A 21,279-nucleotide genomic window follows, 5' to 3' on the forward strand; every position below is an offset into this window, starting at 1 on the left:
GTTCCTCAAGGTTCACTATTGGATTCTGCAGAGTTTTCACCAATTCTTGTGTTACTTTAACCGATTCCTGTAGTGCTTCTATGGTTTGGAGTTCTGCCGAATGCTTTCCATCTCGAAACTCCACGGCTGCTTTTAAAGTAGCCCCGAGTACGGCACAAATAAACGACTTTCCTTTTCCAGCTCGGGTACGAGCATTGTTTTGCAGAACACTAATACGGTCCGAAACACTCTGCAAGTTATACCAGTTCTGTCGTGCCCAATCCATACCTGATAAAGAGGGTCGAGCACCATGTTTTTCTAAAAGATCAAATAATACATCTTCACTTTTCATGGTGGCAATGCTGTCGCTCATTTTTTCAATACAATGAGAGACCTACACTAAGGGAGGTAAAGGTGTACGTATTCAAAAGCTCAAGTGACTCCTCATCTCCCCAGGGAAACACACACTTTTCAAATGCTAATGCTCAAAGTTAATGCTCTTCCCTTTCTCTGAGGGGAGCACACAAAAAGGTCCAAATTTCACACTTCAGTTACAAGATACTTAAATCACAAAATGCAGAGAGGTCTTCCCGAGGAGGCACACACGTAATCAAAATTAATTCATACGTCCCCGAGAGGCATACAGATAAACTGTAAAGTTTCAGAATGCGGAGCGGTCTTCCTGGAGAAGGACTCACGTCTAAGTTCTCAAAAACATCCCTCCATGCAACTCCAGGAGGTACACAGAGAAAAAAAAGTTTCAAACTATATCTGGAAGGACAACACTCTCACAGCGGGTATCCTGCAACGACTACGCCATTAAATAAATGTCTCGCTCCAACTTATAGGAGGGAGAGGAGGTTCTTTTATTATCTATATACCCGGCGTGAGATTAAGAAGCAACGGTTCAAATGTTGGTCCAAGCAGTTTATTACAGATCTTAATCAGGCGAAATGGGGAAGGGGAGAACGGACACTATTATGAATTAGGGTAATGGGGGAAGGAGGGCGATAGAAAAGAAGAAGCAAGGAGTCTTTATAGGCAGCAAGAGGGACATAGTCACCACCATGGATCCAGCGTGGTTCGTAGTTCAGTCTTTGATCTTCAGTAGTGGTGGGTCGTCGGGCATTGTTGTTCTATTGACGACAAAGGACGACGACCATGGCGATGATGGCCCCTTTTCAATGGTTTCAAAGTGGTCTTTGCAGTGACAGCTCAAATCCAAAGTGGTTGAGTCAGCTCTCCTTTGAGTGGCAGCTTCTGGCTCTGGGATCTCAGCAGAAAACTCCTGTTCTTATCTTCCTGGCCTTGCCAGCAGATAAGAGGGAGCAGGGAGACACCAACTTGTATCTTGCCTTCGCAGGATACAATGGCATTGTCCCTCAGTCTTCCATAGCAAACAGGAGTTATTTGGTAACAGGCTACATCTTCTGCCACTAAACAGTCCTGAGCACTATCTTCCGAAGGCAAACAGTTCCAAAGATGTAAATTTGTCCACACAGCGATGTTGATTGCCACACAACATTCATCACTTGCCTCCTCAACAAATTACCTAAGGAAGCAAACTTTGAGCCAGAAAAACAAAGAAGGATTCTCACACCTCAGTATGAGCCTTGAGAGGTTGCCATCCAGGAGACCACAGCATCAAATGGTGGTTCCACCTGCCCTGTAAGCCAATGGGAGCAGGCCTAATAGATCCAATGGGATCCTGAAGGCCACTCTGAAGGCAGATTCATAGTCCTTGCAGGTGTGGACTTGCAGGGGTGAAACCTTGTGGGACTTGAAGGAGAGACCAGGAGATGGCAGACCCAGTGCTTCAGGAACATTGCAGACCACTTGGGCCTCCCCACTTAGGATACAAATTAAGGCAAGGACACCTTACTCAAGCCACAAGTTGGCACCATGAATCACCTTGTGCTCCCTTCCCTTGAGGACCTAGAGCCTCAGAAACACAAGGTGAAATGGCCTTGGAAGTGCAAGTAGGACTGAAACGGTGTCATCTACTTGCACCTTGGAGGAATTTGTTAGAGGTAAACCCTATGGTTATCACTACACGGCCAGTAAAGATAGTAGCTGACACTCCAATTTTCATCACAAAGAGAGCATTAAACATGTCCACATGGCAAATTAGAACCCCCACCCCCCTGTAGTACCTGATATAGTGATCCAGCCCCAGATATCAGGACAACGGATGTTGGACCAAAGGCCAGGACATTGTGCCCCAGCACAAGTGGAGGTGTTTGACTCAAGACCAAAACGCAGCCTGTGTCCTACCACTGAAGGCAGACCCACCACTCCTCAGACCTTTCAAACATCTGCACTACTCCCCTTGAGGCTGTGAAGTCCACAGGACCACTGGTAGCAGCATCAACACTTCAGCGTGCTTCAGTGTCTACGAGGGTATGTCATGACACCAGGTGGTGGAGTGCTGAAATTCTGGGAACCAGTGAACCCAAACCCCAACTGAAGAAGATAAGCCTCCAGAAGGAACATCAACTACTGTTCCAACAGAACCATAAGAAGACCACCTTGCAACAATCACCTGTCAATCACATCATTGATAGGTACTGTACCTGCATCACGATGCACGTTGTACTTCACGTTTCCAAAACAGCAGGAGTTCACCCCTGACCTACTCACTCTTTGGTTCAGGCTGTGACCTGGCAACTCTGCTGCACTCCATCCCTTCACAGCCTGAACCAATGATTGAACATTAGTTGAGAGGTCAAGGCTATCCCAGGGAGCTCAGGTGCAAGCAATGACTGGAAAAGGTGCTATTATTTAAGTGTTAGCAGCAGAGGGAGCAGTGTCTCTCTGAGTTTGCTCTTCTTTTGAGTTGTTACTAGTTTCTGGAAGGGGTGAGCTAATTTTTCTTCATTACCTGCTGCTATGGTTCTTGTAGGTTATGTATGGTTACCTGTTAGGTATGGTCATGTGGTCTTGTACGGTTACCTGCTGTGGCGCTTGTATCCCATTAGAAAGCACTGTCATTACATTCTTGTGCCATGTGACTTTGTTTAAAATATTTTCTTAAGGAGACAGCCTTTTCTCAGTTCTGTTGCTTTCTTTTTCAGCGCTGCTCTGCAAACCTTGCTGTGACTCTGGGCTAGGCCTGGCCACTCATCAGGGTAGAGCTGCTGCCATGATAGGTACAGCTGTAGGGGGTGCAAGTTGAGTTGCGATACACGTAGCATGTGGGTTACAGGTTGTGTATGCCTGAGTATCTAATTCACATTAAAATGTCTTGGCTGTATGCATGTGGTGGCTGGAATCCCTGTGCATTGTAGAAGCAAAGTTTGGAGCCAGAAAGTAAGGGAACGCAACATTATGAAAAAAAGAAGAAATGATCTATGGAAAATTAATTGTTATAGATGTTCTTTGATCCTGGAAAATCATAAAAATAGCCTTGGGGAAACAAACAAACAAACAAAAAAACAGCAGGTAACTGTCAAAATGTTAGCTGAATACACTAAACACTAATACACCTGTATAGATGTATGTATATATACAGGTATGTAATATACCTTTTGAGTTAGCTAAAAGGATCCCATTCACCCCTGTGAGTGTAGGTGTTACTATCCACATTTCTTAGAGAATCACAGATTTCTGTGAATTGCAGTTATTCAGGATAAGACAGCTATTACATTCCCCAAACTGGCTCCTATTGCATTGTAGACCTCAGTGTTTTTGCAACACCGTGTGTACCGCTGCTGACAGCACTTTCCTATATTCAAGACGAACCTTCTTTTTTTTTTGAGTGCAGTGATACCATGGTTTTCATATTGCATGGAAATATACTGAAGCCACTTGGAAGCGGACAGAAAAACAGAACAACCAAGCTAAAACAACCAACTCAGCCCTCCCAAAACCCCCCGTCTCCCGCCCCTAAAAAAAAAAAGTCATTCTGTTATATGAGGCAGTTCTTTTGTTTATTACATAATCCTGGAATGCAAAGAAATAGCAAGTATCAACTAGTAACAGTGTTACACTATCTCCAGCTCTAAAATTAGACTCCTTATCTGGTTTAGACTAACGGGCTTACAGCAGGTCAGAAAAAGTCTTGTGTAAATACTAAGGACAGAGAACTTTCTAAAAAGTAAGCAGCTAATCAGCAGTATTTAACCTGTAGGAAAAAAATTTATATGCTTTACTGTGTTTATCACATCACTCACCCATCCTGCAGCGTGGTTGTCTTTGGTCCACTTCTGTGTTCTGTGACCACAAGGGTAGAAGAGAAAAAGGTAAGCAGCTAATCAGCAGTATTTAACCTGTAGGAAAAAATTTATATGCTTTACTGTGCTTTGACTCATTATAGAAATATTTATAAGGCCCCATCCATACAGAATTCAGAGATTTACAGTAGAAGGTCGTAAGAATCCCAAATGAATTTTTGTCCTTTTCTCAGAGCTGAAGTTAGAAAAGCACTGCACTGGGCTCCCCAGGGAGGTGGCTGAGTCACCATCCCTGGATGTTTTAAGATGCGCTTGGATGCGGTGCTCAGGAACACGATTTAGCAGAGGGTTGTTAGAGCAAAAGTAGTATGGTTGGTTATGGTTGGATTCGATGATTTTTAAGGTCTTTTCCAACCTGAGTGATTCTATGAGTGTAAGTGAGAAAACGACCTGCCAGAAATCACAAAACATACACAGAAATTGTCTGTAGCTCTGTCAAGGGTTGAAGCCTAGCAAGAAACCTTTTTTAATGTCTTGGAACTATTTCTGAAAACTTTCTGAATTCTGCCTCTCCTCCATTCTTTACATAGCTACAATGTATTAGCCCATGATAATTATCTCAAGTTTCTTTTTCTACTGCTTGTAATTGCTACAGTTTTCCAGAGCACTTTGTGTATAAAACCTAACTAGATAATCCTCACTGTAAGGGGCTATGAGTCCTTTCCATTTTGATTGGAGAAGGTAAAGCCATGGAGATATTTTATGTAATTTATGATTATCAATTTATGATCAGATATGATACAAACTATGGAACACTTACAAAGCTTTGCTTTCTGTGCTTTGATTGCTTCTGCATTTGCCAAAACTCTCTCTCCTTATTACTCTAGTTGTTCAACTGTGAAATATCAAAAGGATACGATACCATAGGAGTAGAAATTATCCCACAAACAAAAACAAGTGCACCAACTTGAAGTGCAATTTCTTGCTCAAACCAGAAAGGCTTGGTAAAAAAGCTTGGTAAAGAGCTTGACACTGTCACCATGTCAACACTTATAGAGAATGCAAGTAACAAAAGTTTGGGCCCAAAATAGAACAGAACAGAACCTTGCGCTCTATATAATGCATGCCTCTGGGGCCAGGACCACATCCATCAGCCCAGGAAACAGAGCTGCTCTCCTCACCAGTAATAGCAGCCCGAGGAATCACAGAATCACAGAATGGCCAGGGTTGGAAGGGACCTCAAGCTTCATGAATCTCCAAACCCCCTGCCACACGCAAATCTAACCACATTTAATACCAGAGCACCACCAACCGCCACATTTAATACCGGAGCAGGCTGCGCAGGGCCCCATCCAACCTGGCCTTGAACACCTCCAGGGACGGGGCATGCACAGCCTCTCTGCAAGAAAGTGGCTTATTATTCCACATTTATGCACACTTCGTAGATAAGATGAAATACTTCAGAAGTACCAAAATTGTAACTTTTGTATTATAGGCTATTCTGTTTTGCCAAGAGGCCCTCAGCAAAAGAACAACTTAAGGGGCCTCTGACAGGAGGTCAAACTGTCCCTCTTTTGGATTAGGAGGAATGCAAGTGATGCTCCCCTACATTTTTCCTTCCAACTTACCTCTATCCCAGGACAGCAGGTGTCCAGGAATAATGGCCTAGTGCTGAATGAGCAAATGTGAGAATTAGCAATATACGCTTAGCTAGCAACAGTTCATCTTTAGCCAGTATCTGTATGTTCAGAGGAATGTTGGGAAATTTGTGAGCCTGCAGTACTCAGCCAATGGGGAACCAGGGCAGGGAGAGAGAAGCCTTGGCTGATAGGGAATAAAAGACGTGAAGGCTGTTCTGATTGTTCTGATGGCTGAAACACCTTTCCCACAATGTAATCTGCCAGTCAGTGGTGGTTTTTAGAGGTAGTAGCTCAGATACGATCAGTAAGGAACTTCATTTTCACATTGGCAGACTTTTTAGGAGCTCCTATCTCCTCAGTTCACTTGACAACTGGTGTCTTTAAAGAACTGGAAACGGCACTTAGGTACTATCCTGTTGCAGGGACTTCAGAAGCTTGCTTCCTGTGACAAACCTAACTGCAGCTTTGCCGTATTTGATTATGCATTGGGCATCTTTGCCAAGCCTTGTAGGGGTATGAAAGAACAACAAAGGAATTCCATGAATTGTTATGGGCTGTGGATATATCCAGTTCTGCTTACTAATTAAAAAAAAAATAAAAATTAAATAAAATTCTATGCTTTGTAGAAAGCAGCATCTTCTCTTGCAATCTTATCTGTCTTAGGAGAAAACACCCTTGTTTCACAGCTTTGGTGCTGTCTTGTTCTTGATATGCTTTGTGAATTCACATGAGAGTTTTCTAATGGCAGCTCTCTCCCACGATCACTGCAGCGAACATCTGCATGCAACACAGGAATCTTCCTGAATTTCATTTCTGTCTGTGCAGATTTCCAGAAGAGTGCAATGAAATGTATTTATTTTGTTGATCCATATTCCAATAGCATTATTGTGTACATAAATACGAAGCTTGCATTTTGCAAGTAATGAGTAATATGAGTAAGAAAGCTTCTTTGTAATGTATGACTAAAGCATAAAATGAGACAGCATAACACTAGTGGGAATGTGGACCTTGCTTTTGTGAAACAATGCATCAGTGTCTGATTCAAGAGAAGCAGTTGCAATTTTGAAGGAGTTCTCCAGGTGTCTGTGATGCATCTTTGAAAACAGGTTGTTCACATACGTACCTACTGCCAAAAAGGTCATGAGGCTAACTAGGTAAGCCATGCCTCATCTTCACCTTGAGGAACAATATTTCTTTTTGATTCCATAAATGATTTGATTTCATTTGGCAAATCATAACATCTTCTTAGCATCTTATCCCAACTTAGCAACTCCTCTGCCTGCTGGAGGCCCACTATTGCAATTGCAAATAAAATCTGCTTGATCAGAGCTACCATCCCAGAAAATTATTTGGATATTTCCAACGCTTACCAAGATACCATTACAATTACCTGAGTATTTGAAGTTACAATGCAAGGAAATTTCCACAACCAATTTCAATATCTAGTGCTGCCGATCCCAGTTGATGCCCTAGTTCACTAGAGCGTATATCCACAAACAATGATTCTTGAAGAAAATTAAAAAGACACCACAAGAAAAGGGCTCTGGCGATTCCAGTATAACAGAGTGGAAATCACAAATTCAGTGCAGCATGTAATCATAATTAAACTGGCCAAAGCAATATTCCATAACGTATGTGTTATAACATATGTTCTATGTTATGACAATATGTTCATGCCGAAGGAGTTTTGAAGGGCACAGAAACTCGTCTAGCTCTCTTCTGGTGCTTGGTAGGTTACATTTGCCTAGTGTTTTGCAACATACATCACTCAATTAAGATTACAAGTAGCTCAGCAGTGCAGGAGAGAAGAGAAGGTGAGTTCTGGCTCATCATAAATATGCATGAAGAGTGCCCATCTCTATGGGAGTGCAGACAGGGCTAGGCTCGGGGGGTAATAGTCTCATATTCTGAATCCAACAGGCCTACCGTCTCTTTAAGTAGTTCTCTGAAAGTATCGGACTTACCGTGCGAATGAAATGCCGTTTCTGCAGTGACAAGCAGCAAGATGACTATTTCATGGTCTCAGCTGCCATCTATTGTCATTTATTGGTACTAACAATTCTTGGTGGGATTCTCTTCGTAACTGGAAACAGCACTTATGTACTATCCTGTTGCAGGGACTTCAGAAGCTTGCTTCCTGCAACAAACCTAACTGCAGCTTTGCCGTATTTGATTATGCTTTGGGCATCTTTGCCAAGCCTTGTAGGGGTATGAAAGAATAACAAAGGAATTCCATGAATTGTTATGGGCTGTGGATATATCCAGTTCTGCTTACTAATTAAAAATAAATAAATAAATAAATAAATAAATAAAATTCTATGCTTTGTGGAAAGCAGCATCTTCTCTTGCAATCTTATCTGTCTTAGGAGAAAACACCCTTGCTTCACAGCTTTGGTGCTGTCTTGTTCTTGATATGCTTTGTGAATTCACATGACAGTTTTCTAACGGCAGCTCTCTCCCACGATCACTGCAGCGAACATCTCCTGCATGCAACACAGGAATCTTCCTGAATTTCATTTCTGTCTGTGCAGATTTCCAGAAGAGTGCAATGAAATGTATTTATTTTGTTGATCCATATTCCAATAGCATTATTGTGTACATAAATACGAAGCTTGCATTTTGCCAAGGTCTGAACTTTGAATGGACTTTGGCCTGTTTCAAGAAAGAATGTTCCTCAGCCTTCTCAGCATCACCAATCATCCGGCTTGCCTGGGTGGCATTAGCTGAAGAGTCATTGTCTTGGGCTGAAGATAACATGTCCTCAGTATATATGAGTAAGAAAGCTTCTTTGTAATGTATGACTAAAACATAAAATGAGACAGCATAACACTAGTGGGAATGTGGACCTTGCTTTTGTGAAACGAATGTATCAGTGTCTGATTCCAGGGAAGCGGTTGCCAATTTTGAAGGAGTTCTCGAGGAGTTTGCCAGAGGTTTTTGATGAAATATTGCTCTTTCTGTCTCTGGGGTTATAACCTTGGTTTTCCCTGTTTGTGTTGGAGGCAGATTTACAATTCTCATTCAGTTAATATTGTTTGATCCTTAATTTCAGTTGTATTTAATTTCTTGCCAGAGTAACCTGGCATGTTCAAGAATATATTTATTCCTTCTTGTTTTCTCAGGCCATATTCAATTAATCCCAAAAAGTAAGACATTCATTTATTTGTTTGTTTGTTTGTGTATTTGTTAGTTTGGTTTTTTTTTTTTTTTTATTGGGATTAGCTGCTTCTGTTGTTACAAAATCATCTACGGGCAGGAAGAGGCACCCGTATCCACGAAAGGTAAACTTCTTTCTCCTGCTCCCCTAGCTGTAATTTAACCAATGGAACTGCTAGGGTAGACTTCCCAAATTCCCATCCTTCATCGATGCAACCAGAAATTGCTCCCTCTTTCTCAGTAATTTAAGATTACTTTCATTCCAATGGGGCGGAGCCCTCTCTCGGCTCTTCCAGCCCCCCCCCCACTCCCCATGTCTCTCTGAGTGGATCCCTGGGTCCTACGGCCCTACTCCAGAGCCGTGACACTAACAGCTGCTGTTATTCCCAGTTTACCTCCTCCTCTCCAGAGGCTCCCAGTACCAACACTGGGATTCTCTCTCCAGAGCCTAGTCTCACTTCCAGCGCCCTGTCCTCTCACCTCCCCCTTTGCAAGTAATGCTGTTTACAGCACAAGTCTCCGTCTGCAGCTCACTCTCTCACACCAAGTTCTGCTCGCGGGGAAATGGTGTGGGGCGTTGCTCTCACACCAGCACAGATTAACTCACTTTCTCTGTAACCCTTTTTCCTTTGTCGTACCCTCAGTTGCACTTCCACATACCTTCCATTCTACTTCTGTATACCAGTAACAATTACCTTTTTAAACCATCAAAACAGTTTGTCTCATTCCTTTCAAAATCCACAAATCAAACCGCACAATTCTTCAACTTCCACAAACACCCAGCAATTGGTCTCTCCTGATTAGGGTACTCAATTAGAAAACTGGTCCCATTATTCCATTTATGTTCCTAGATTCTTATTTAATGGCCGTTTCTTGTTTAATGCTATTCCTGCAACATCCTTCCAATGTGCCAACATACACCTGAGAGGTGTTTTCTTTGGTTTTCTGTTTGTTTGGTTCGGTTTTTTTGCTGGTGTGAGAGCAACCTCTCCACACTGAATAACTGACTAACTAACACTAGAGGAGCATACACATGCACTATGGAATTTCGAGCCACAATTCTTTGAGGTGTGGTTTTCTGTGGCTCCACTTCTGTGTTCTGTGACCACAAGGGAAGAAGAGAAAAGCCTCTGTGAAAGAGGCAGCTGGAGATTCGAGGAGCGACAGCTGCTGTGCTCCCAGGCAGCACATTCGAAGAAGTCGGGAGAGGTCCTTTCTGGACTGCGAAGAAAATGACCCCCTCCGGAGGAACGGCAGCAGGCTGAATTCGGACGTTCTCGGCTTCAGAGCGGCACGACTTCGCTCTCACGGCTCGGAAGTGGCACTCGCGGTGAAGCGCTCCGGAGCGTTTGCCGTTGCTGCCCGAGAAGACGCGCTTTTCGCCGAATGCCGCGTTCAGCCTCCAGCCGCGGAGTCGTGCTCCTCCGTCGCCGAGAAAGGGCGACTGTCGCCGGCAGCTTTTCTCCGAGTTGCGGGCTCTTCTCCGCACCTCGGGAAGGAGCGGTTTGGACTTCGCCGTGTGTACATAGATGCGGAACGCACTACGCCTGCCTCTGAGTCTTGTGTCCGTGCCTTCATTTCGAGCGAAAGTTCTTTGAGGTGTGGTTCACTGTGGCTCCAATTCTGTGTTCTGTGACCACAAGGGTAGAAGGGAAACGCCTCTCTGAAAGAGGCAGGTGGAGATTCGAGGAGCGACAGCTGCTGTGCTCCCAGGCAGCACATTCGAAGAAGTCGGGAGAGATCCTTTCTGGACTGCGGAGAAGATAACCCTCTCTCGGAGGAGCATCATTATGTCCAACGGACTGAATAGTTTACTAATTACAGGAATTCGTGGGAAGTATAGATGCTGACTATGGGGGCATCATTTACTTTTCCTAAGGAAGGTGGCTAAGTTGGGATAAAATGCTAAGAGGATGTGATGATTTGCGAAATGAAATCAAGTCGTTTATGGAATCCGAAAGAAACATTGGTTTTAAAGGTGAAGATGAGAAATGGCTTTTCATAGCTAGTTTTTTGTTGGATTTGACTTCTCATTTAAATGAGATGAACATTCATCTTCAAGATGAGAAATCACCTCATCTGTGCTGTTTCAAACCAAAACAAAACAAAAAAAAAATTAAAGAAACTTGAATTATGGCAAGTTCAACTTATGAAAAATGCTTTCATGTGTTTTGATATGCTGGATAAAAAGAGTCGAGTGAGCAGTGAAAAATACACACTCTTGCTTTCATTTCTGACAAAGCAATTTGAGACTAGGCTTCAAAACTAAATTAGTGAATAAGCTGGTATTTGGGGAAAAAAGGCCGTATTTTTATAACCAAGTAGGTATTTCCGGGGGAATATATCTCATCATTGGGAGAAACTGCTATATATCTGAGAGAAAACGTCAAGTCCTTGGGAGACGTCCCGATGAGCGTAGGAGAGCCCGCAACACGGAGAAAAGCTGCCGGCGACAGTCGCCCTTTCTCGGCGACGGAGGAGCACGACTCCGCGGCTGGAGGCTGAACGCGGCATTCGGCGAAAAGCGCGACTTCTCGGGCAGCAACGGCAAACGCTCCGGAGCGCTTCACCGCGAGTGCCACTTCCGAGCCGTGAGAGCGAAGTCGTGCCGCTCTGAAGCCGAGAACGGCCGAATTCAGCCTGCTGCCGTTCCTCCGGAGGGGGTCATTTTCTCCGCAGTCCAGAAAGGATCTCCCCCTACTTCTTCGAATGTGCTCCCTGGGAGCAAGGCACCTGTCGCTCCTCGAATCTCCACCTGCCTCTTTCCGAGAGGCTTTTCCCTCCTACCCTTGTGGTCGCGGAAAGCAGAAGTGGAGCCACAGAGAACCACACCTCAAAGAATTGTCGCTCGAAATGAAGGCACGGACACAAGACTCAGAGGCAGGCGTAGTGCGTTCCGCATCTATGTACACACGGCGAAGTCCAAACCGCTCCTTCCCGAGGTGCGGAGAAGAGCCCGCAACTCGGAGAAAAGCTGCCGGCGACAGTCGCCCTTTCTCGGCGACGGAGGAGCACGACTCCGCGGCTGGAGGCTGAAAGCGGCATTCGGCGAAAAGCGCGACTTCTCGGGCAGCAACGGCAAACGCTCCGGAGCAGTTCAGCGCCAGTGCCACTTCCGAGCCGTGAGAGCGAAGTCGTGCCGCTCTGAAGCCGAGAACGGCCGAATTCAGCCTGCTGCCGTTCCTCCGGAGGGGGTCATTTTCTCCGCAGTCCAGAAAGGACCTCTCCCGACTTCTTCGAATGTGCTCCCTGGGAGCAATGCACCTGTCGCTCCTCGAATCTCCACCTGCCTCTTTCAGAGAGGCGTTTCCCTTCTACCCTTGTGGTCACGGAACACAGAAGTGGAGCCACAGAGAACCACACCTCAAAGAATTGTTGCTCGAAATGAAGGCGCGGACACGAGACTCAGAGGCAGGCGTAGTGTGTTCCGCATCTATGTACACACGGCGAAGTCCAAACCGCTCCTTCCCGACGTGCGGAGAAGAGCCCGCAACTCGGAGAAAAGCTGCCGGCGACAGTCGCCCTTTCTCGGCGACGGAGGAGCACGACTCCGCGGCTGGAGGCTGAAAGCGGCATTCGGCGAAAAGCGCGACTTCTCGGGCAGCAACGGCAAACGCTCCGGAGCAGTTCAGCGCCAGTGCCACTTCCGAGCCGTGAGAGCGAAGTCGTGCCGCTCTGATGCCGAGAACGACCGAATTCAGCCTGCTGCCGTTCCTCCAGAGGGGGTCATTTTCTCCGCAGTCCAGAAAGGATCTCCCCCTACTTCTTCGAATGTGCTGCCTGGGAGCAAGGCACCTGTCGCTCCTCGAATCTCCACCTGCCTCTTTCAGAGAGGCTTTTCCCTCCTACCCTTGTGGTCGCGGAAAGCAGAAGTGGAGCCACAGAGAACCACACCTCAAAGAATTGTCGCTCGAAATGAAGGCACGGACACAAGACTCAGAGGCAGGCGTAGTGCGTTCCGCATCTATGTACACACGGCGAAGTCCAAACCGCTCCTTCCCGAGGTGCGGAGAAGAGCCCGCAACTCGGAGAAAAGCTGCCGGCGACAGTCGCCCTTTCTCGGCGACGGAGGAGCACGACTCCGCGGCTGGAGGCTGAAAGCGGCATTCGGCGAAAAGCGCGACTTCTCGGGCAGCAACGGCAAACGCTCCGGAGCAGTTCAGCGCCAGTGCCACTTCCGAGCCGTGAGAGCGAAGTCGTGCCGTTCTGAAGCCGAGAACGGCCGAATTCAGCCTGCTGCCGTTCCTCCGGAGGGGGTCATTTTCTCCGCAGTATAGAAAGGATCTCTCCCGACTTCTTCGAATGTGCTCCCTGGGAGCAAGGCACCTGTCGCTCCTCGAATCTCCACCTGCCTCTTTCAGAGAGGCGTTTCCCTTCTACCCTTGTGGTCACAGAACACAGAAGTGCAGCCACAGGGAACCACACCACAAAGAATTGTCGCTCGAAATGAAGGCGCGGACACGAGACTCAGAGGCAGGCGTAGTGCGTTCCGCATCTATGCGCACACGGCGAAGTCCAAACCGCTCCTTCCCGACTTGCGGAGAAGAGCCCGCAACTCGGAGAAAAGCTGCCGGCGACAGTCGCCCTTTCTCGGCGACGGAGGAGCACGACTCCGCGGCTGGAGGCTGAACGCGGCATTCGGCGAAAAGCGCGACTTGTCGAGCAGCAACGGCAAACGCTGCGGATCAGTTCAGCGCCAGTGCCACTTCCGAGCCGTGAGAGCGAAGTCGTGCCGCTCTGAAGCCGAGAACGTCCGAATCAGCCTGCTGCCGTTCCTCCGGAGGGGGTCATTTTCTCCGCAGTCCAGAAAGGATCTCTCCCGACTTCTTCGAATGTGCACACACGGCGAAGTCCAAACCGCTTTTTTCCGATGTGCGGAAATTCCATAGTGTATGTGTGTGCTCCTCTAGTGTTAGTTAGTTAGTTCTTCGGTGTGGAGAGGTTGCTCTCACACCAGAAGAAAAACCAAAACAAGAAGACAAACTAAAAAACAAACAAAACACCTCTGTACGTTGTCACATTGGAAGGATGTTGCAGGAGCGCCAGAGGGAATATTAAATAAGAAACTTGGAACATAAATGGAATAATTGGAATAGTTTTCTAATTATGGGACCAGTACTCAATTAGAAAACTCGGTACTTAATTAGAGAGCAAGTGCTCGTTGTTTGTGGAAGTTGAAGAATTGTGCGGTTTGATTTGTGGATTTTGAAAGGAATGAGGCAAACTGTTTTGATGGTTTAAAAAGGTAATTGTTACCGGTATACAGAAGTAGAATGGAGGGTATGTGGAAGTGTAACTGAGGGTACGACAAAGGAAAAAGGGTTAAAGAGAAGGTGTGTTAACCTGTGCTGGTGTGAGAGCAACCCCCCACACCGTTTCCCCGCGAGCAGAACTTGGTGTGAGAGAGTGAGCTGCAGACGGAGACTTGTGCTGTAAACAGCATTACTTGCAAAGGGGGAGGTGAGAGGACAGGGCGCTGGAAGTGAGACTAGGCTCTGGAGAGAGAATCCCAGTGTTGGTACTGGGAGCCTCTGGAGAGGAGGAGGTAAACTGGGAATAACGGCAGCTGTTAGTGTCACGGCACTGGAGTAGGGCCGTAGGACCCAGGGATCCACTCAGAGAGACATGGGGAGTGGGGGGGGGGCTGGAAGAGCCGAGAGAGGGCTCCGCCCCATTGGAATGAAAGTAATCTGTAAATTACTGAGAAAGAGGGAGCAATTTCTGGTTGCATCGATGAAGGATGGGACTTTGGGAAGTCTACCCTAGCAGTTCCATTGGTTAAATTACAGCTAGGGGAGCAGGATAAAGAACTTTATCTTTTTTTGAATACGGGTGCCTCTTCCTGCCCGTAGATGATTTTGTAACAGCAGAAGCAGCTAATCCCGAATAAACAAACAAACAAACAAACAAACAAACAAACAAATAAATGAATGGCTTACTTTTTGGGATTAATTGAATATTGACTGAGAAAACAAGAAGGAATAAATATATTCTTGAACATGCCAGGTTACTCTGGCAAGAAATTAAATACAACTGAAATTAAGGATCAAACAATATTAACTGAATGAGAATTGTAAATCTGCCTCTAACGCAAACAGGGAAAACCAAGGTTATAAACCCAGAGACAGAATGAACAATATTTCATCAAAAACCTCTGGCAAACACCTGGAGAACTCCTTCAAAATTGGCAACCGCTTCCCTGGAATCAGGCACCGATGCATTCGTTTCACAAAAGCAAGGTCCAAATTCCCACTAGTGTGGGAAAGCTTTCCCATTTTATGTTTTAGCCATAGATTACAAAGAAGCTTTCTTACTCATATATACTAAGGACATGTTATGTTCAGCCCAAGACAATGGCTCTTCAGCTAATGCCACCCAGGCAAGCCAGATGATTGGTGATGCTGAAAAGGCTCAGGAACATTCTTTCTTTAAACAGGCCAAAGTCCATTCAAAATCCAAAACTTGGCAAAAATTCAATCTTACACAATAGTATTATTAGAATACAGATCAACAAAATAAGTAAGTCCCATTCTTGCAAAACCTGCTTCTAGTTCCATTGCTCTCTTCTGGAAATCTGCACAGACAGAAATGAAATTCAGGAAGATTCCTGTGTTGCATGCAGGAGATATTCGCTGCAGTGATCGTGGGAGAGAGCTGCCATTAGAAAACTGTCATGTGAATTCACAAAGCATATCAAGAACAAGACATCACCAAAGCTGAGAAACAAAGTTGTTTTTTCCTAAGACAGATAAGATTTCAAGAGAACATGCTGCTTTCCACAAAGCATAGAATTTTATTATTTTTTTAATTTGTAAGCAGAATTGGGTTTGAAAATGAAGTTCCTTACTGATCATATCTTAACTAGTACCTCTAACAACCACCACTAACTGGCAGATAACATCGTGGGAACATTCCAGTAGAGAACAGCCATCAGGTAGGTGCCTCATCAAGCTCTCTAAGACAGCTTGTTGACTGAAGCCATGCTCACGATCCATTGTTGGCCACCAGTGTTGCTGGTTGACTAAGTAATTACAAAATCAGTCTTTAAAAATTGGAAATTTTGTTTCTTAGTTTTATGTTACCATAACTATTTTGGATTAATTTGTATGTATGTGTTCCTGACATTTAAAAATGATCTTTGGTTCTTATTCTCCTAAATGGCCCTGAATCTTTCTTCGGACTAGATAAGCACATTTGTGTTATTTACACTGGGAAGAAAGAGAACTTCCCTCCTCTGTAGGGGTGCAGATGCAGAAGAAGCACATAAACACGGCATTAATTTTAGGAAAAAATTGTGTCTAAGCTTGGGAGTTCAGAAGAAGATGACAAAGTGTTTGGTCCCCATTTTTGGGCTTATTGAAATGCCACTCAATCTGCTTTTAATGCCATGGTTGCAGAAGGAAATGTTTCTAGTCTGAAGCAATCAACAAGCCCCCCCCAATTTGTGCTGTGTAATATTCAGTGGAGATGAAGCATGGGAATGCTACAAACATATTTTTAAAAGGCAGGGGAGCATGCAGAAAACAGCGTTACAACTTTAATTCCCTATTTCCCGATGCTTCTGTCTCCCTGCCCTGGTTCCCCATTGGCTGAGTACTGCAGGTTCACTATTTTCCCAACATTCCACTAAACATACGGATACTGGCTAAAGGTGAATTGTTGCTAGCTAAGTCTATATTGCTAATTAACTTCTCACATTTGCTCATTCAGCACTAGGCCATTATTCCTGGACACCTGCTGTCCTGGGATAGAGGTAAGTTTGAAGGAAAAGTGTAGGGAAGCATCAGTTCCATTCCTCCTAATCCAAAAGAGGGACAGTTCGACCTCATGTCAGAGGCCCCTTAAGCTGCTCTTTTGCTGAGGGCCTCTTGGCAAAACAGAATAGTCTATAATACAGAAGTTACAATTTTGGTACATATTAATTATTTCATCTATCTACTAAGCGTGCATAAATATGGAAGGATTACCTAAAGGACAAGCGACAGGGGTTATTAAAGACCCCCTTATTGGAATGAAGAGAATCCCCAAAAGAATTGTTAGTACCAATAAATGACAATAGATGGCAGCTGAGACCATAAGATACTCATCTTGCTGGTTCTAACTGCAGAAACAGCATTGCACTCCCCCAGTAAGTCAGATACTTTCAGAGAACTACTTAAAGAGATGGTAGGCCTGTTGGATTCAGAATATGAGAATATAACCCCCAGAGCATAGCCCCATCTGCACTCCCATTGATATGGGCATTCTTCATGCTTATTTATGATCAGCTTATTTATGGTCAGGTCTGAAAAGAGAAGAAAAAAGCTGTAATTGATTCCATCAGCCCTTCATGTGTTCAAACAAAAGATAACATCCAGAGAAACCTCCTTCCACTAGAAATAGGAGGGACTCAAAAGTTTTGAGTCTCTTTTTCCTTCTGAAGGGAGTACATGCTCAACAGAGATGATCCACTTCCACCTATCTTCTGCATGCTGTTAGGTTCTGGACCACTGGCACAGAAAACTGAAGTCCTGGGGGGAAAACAAAGCAAAGCAAAACAAAACAAACAAACCAAAAAACCAACCACAGCAAAAAGGGGAAAGATGCCACTTGTAACAAAACTGGTGTTGTTAAAATACATCAAGGAGGGAAGAGTTTATTTCAACAGACCCCAGCTGGTTCCTGCTCTTACTGTTGAGTAAAAGTCGGTTCTCAGGGCTTCAGTAGAAGTGCTGAAAACCACTCCTTGCTGCTGCTATTTGGAAATAAATTTTTACAAGCATCTCATACAAATGTGCCATGCTTGCATTCAGCCTAAAGGAACTACTCTGTTCCTTTAGGAACAGGTTGTTTTCCTTCTTTTGCCTGTGTGCAGAAAGCACAGTCATGAACAAAGGCATGGAAGGCAAGGTTTGGAAATTAGATGCACTGCAGTTGTCTGTCTCTCAATACAAAAACCTTCTCTTCCAGAATAGGACCCAAATGCTGGACTTCTTGGGTTGAATTCTGATTTTACACAGATGTGAGTATCAGCATGGAATCATCTCAACTAAAATACAAAACCCTTTCCCAACCAATCCTTAATTGCTAATGGGAATTTCAGTCACTGCACTCTTGAAAATCCTGGCACTCCAAACTTTAAATTTTTATTCAAGGTTATAATTAGGAGTGTACATTTGAATGATATTGCATGATGCATTCAATATCATCCTCAGGGACAGCTGTAGTTCTAAGACCCACACACACTCATCTTTAGAGTATGTACGTTCATAATTTGGACCCTAGGTAGTCAGGCTAGTTAGCTGCCCCTTTCTGCAGGCTACAATTCAGAGAGATATTGAATACTGAGTTAACGCAGACATGTCACTGATACCATAAAAATCTCAGCACCCAACCTGTGTCGTACTGATCAAAGTCCAAAGTATTCCTTCTGAAGCGTCTGACCTCAAAGTGCAAAGGTAAAATGACAGAGAAATTTGTAAACTCTTTTAACAACGTCTAGCCTCACTGGTTCATTTAATGCTTGATTTGAAAGCAAAGAAAACAAGGCAAAACAAAGTCCAGCAAAGCCCTTCTACTTTTAAATTACTCTCTTTATATACTTAATATTTATATATATTTATTTCCTCATGACAGTAAAATACATCAGTAACAATATGGTATGAAAACTCCTCTGTTCTAAGCCAGCAGCAGTTTTTCCTAGAACAATTATGCTAATTTTTTGCTTTTTTTGATTAAAGGAAAGCAATTTGCTTCGCTTAGATATGTCTTGTCTGCAGCAAACTGTCTGTACCTTTGGCATGCACACAGAACATCCAAACAAACAAAAAAAAAAAGAAAGATCTAGCATCCAAAAACTGCTCAATCTTGCCATTGTGTAGTTCCTCAAACTTTAATTACATATTGGTTGTGGAAGAGAAAAAATTTATTTGGCACATTAAAACAAAATTGCGTTAATGTGACCCTAGTGACAACCAGCCAACTTCAGGCACATAAGGAAGTCCAACACTACTTTTTAAGAAATGTTACATGCAGAAATTATCATTAAATGTACCCTCTTGCTCACCATTACACAAATCATAGTTGCATGTTCATTAATTCATCCTGTGAAACGATCTGGACATTCTGATGCCCCCAATTTATCAACCTAAATCACCAAACCTCACAGCAAAACTTGTGTCATAAGAAAACATTTTGGGCCCTACATTGTAGGGTGCCCAATAATCAACACAGTGGAAAAATATTTTCATACACATCACTAGAAACATCCAAATGCTGCTCTATTAATCTTCACATTGGGGTGCTTTCTCTCTTGAGATGTGGTAGTAGATTACTTGCAGAGAAATGGAAGACCCAGGTAGAGGCTGCGTAATACTAAGCAAACTTGCCTCCTTCCCTTTTGGTTGACTCCTACCAGTGTATTTAATTGCCAAAACTGCTGTTAACTCTGTAACTGCCAACACAGATGCAAAAGGCATGCGTGGTACATTAGAACCATCAGTGAGTATCAGCATGGAATCATCTCAACTAAAATACAAAACCCTTTCCCAACCAATCCTTAATTGCTAGTGGGAATTTCAGTCACTGCACTCTTGAAAATCCTGGCACTCCAAACTTTAAATTTTTATTCAAGGTTATAATTAGGAGTGTACATTTGAATGGTATTGAATGATGTCTCTGTGACAAGGGAGCAAAGAGACCCACAGATCCATGCCCTGGGAAGTGCAGGGAGAGAAAGGGAAAAGGTAGAGAGGCGGGCCTAGGAAACCAGCAGCAATGAGCTACAGGAAAAAACTTAGTTTACTAAATATAGCAGCTGAATGGGAGATAATAAATATAATACCATATGATTGGAATTGAAGCTGGTGTTAAGCCCTGGGCACCTCTCCCAGAACTGGAGTATTAGTAGTGATTGACAAAGCACTTGAGCTCTCACTTCTGTAGAAATGCTGAAAGCCAAAAATACTAGTTCAGGTTGTCTGGTGTCTCATCTGCAGTGGCTTTCTATTTTACAGTTTCTCTTTGGTACCATCGGCACTGGCTGTGAACTAGTGTTAGTAATCCAGGCTTGCAAGGCTTTGTGTCAGTGGTGGAGCTGATAATGTTACAAGTTAAGCTTTTCAGGATCTCTGAAAAACTGGTCAGTTTTTCAGCTTCAGGGAGTTAGCAGGCTAATCTGCACACTGGGATGGTGTATTATTTAAGACTGGTATGTTAAAAGCTGCACAAAGCTCTTGGGCCTTTGTATTATTTAAGCTGAAATAAAAAATGAGCTAATAATGCTGATGATCTAGGGGAAGTTGCAGTGAAATGCTAGAAGCAACAATAGGCCACAAGAACTTGTTAGATCCAATAACTGGTTCAAGTTGTCCTCTTTGATACATCTATCACATTTTGAATCTGCTGTCTTTTAGGTGTTCTTCATTCTCAAGTAATGTAAAAAATCTTAAATATGTTTACAAATACTGTCAAATTGCAGCCCACTTCATGTGAGTATTCATGCACAAATGTACTGCAGTGACATTACTGCCTCGCATTGAGCACTTGTCAAAGTGCATAACTTGTGCATGTTTCATGAATTATGAAATAATTTGATATCCTTTGTAAGAGAGGACAAACATTTGAATGAGCAGAAACAAAGTCAGCTCAGCTGATCTTTCCATTAAATACCAATTTTCCATCAATAAATTACAGCCCTGGGCAAGCACATTAACAGTAAAACAGTGTTGCTAATTCTCTTGGACTCCACGGAGTGCACTGTTAGTAGTGGAAATGATTCTTGACATTTTAGCTGAACTTGGAGCCTTATGACAGAAATAGTTTTTCTTCAGTGAATGTTTCACAGTGAGTGCAGCTATGAAGGAATAAAAAAATGAAGTACATTCTATTTTCTTTATCTGCTGTAGAAATCAGAAGCGAAATGCTATAATACATTGAATGTAATGCACACATTACAGACATATCTAGAATGTCACTATATTTCTATGCATGTTTCTATGCAGCATTTCTAGAAGTAAACCAGATAAATCTTGGAACTGCTACATTTTAGACTGTGAAATCATGGACAGATGCATGTTGTGAATGTCTGCCTAGAATTTTCCCACATGCTTTTTGATAAGCTGTAATCTTCTCAGGGGTTTTGGAGTTGTTTGTGGATTTATTAATAAACGCCTTTAACTTATCACTGGGTACCACTGAAGCATTCCCCAGATTTGAGTCTCCAACACTGTGAGAAACTTAAAGGGGAAAGAAGAATTTTGTATGGTATTCAGATTTTACTGTGAGGTAAAGAAGCAACACAACTACACCAAGATTTTAATCTTAAACAGACTTGACTGACACCGTTAAGATTT

General features: G+C 43.8%; 1 protein-coding gene and 1 pseudogene across 2 annotated transcripts in view; both read left to right on the forward strand.

Annotated features, from left to right (window-relative positions):
* The window catches only part of LOC306947656 (palmitoyltransferase ZDHHC13-like), a gene marked incomplete at both ends in the record, with an annotated part of 613,047 nt that overhangs the window by 501,630 nt on the left and 90,138 nt on the right, over nucleotides 1-21,279 (forward strand).
* The window catches only part of LOC306948312 (transcription factor E2F8-like), a 112,137-nt pseudogene that overhangs the window by 38,236 nt on the left and 52,622 nt on the right, over nucleotides 1-21,279 (forward strand). Inside the window, exon 2 of the transcript in view lies at nucleotides 12,552-12,951. The product of the transcript in view is annotated as a transcription factor E2F8-like (transcript). The remainder of the gene's footprint in view (nucleotides 1-12,551; nucleotides 12,952-21,279) is intronic.

Source organism: Tetrao urogallus (genome assembly GCF_951394365.1).
Source record: "Tetrao urogallus genome assembly, chromosome: 6".
Taxonomy (NCBI): Eukaryota; Metazoa; Chordata; class Aves; order Galliformes; family Phasianidae; genus Tetrao; species Tetrao urogallus.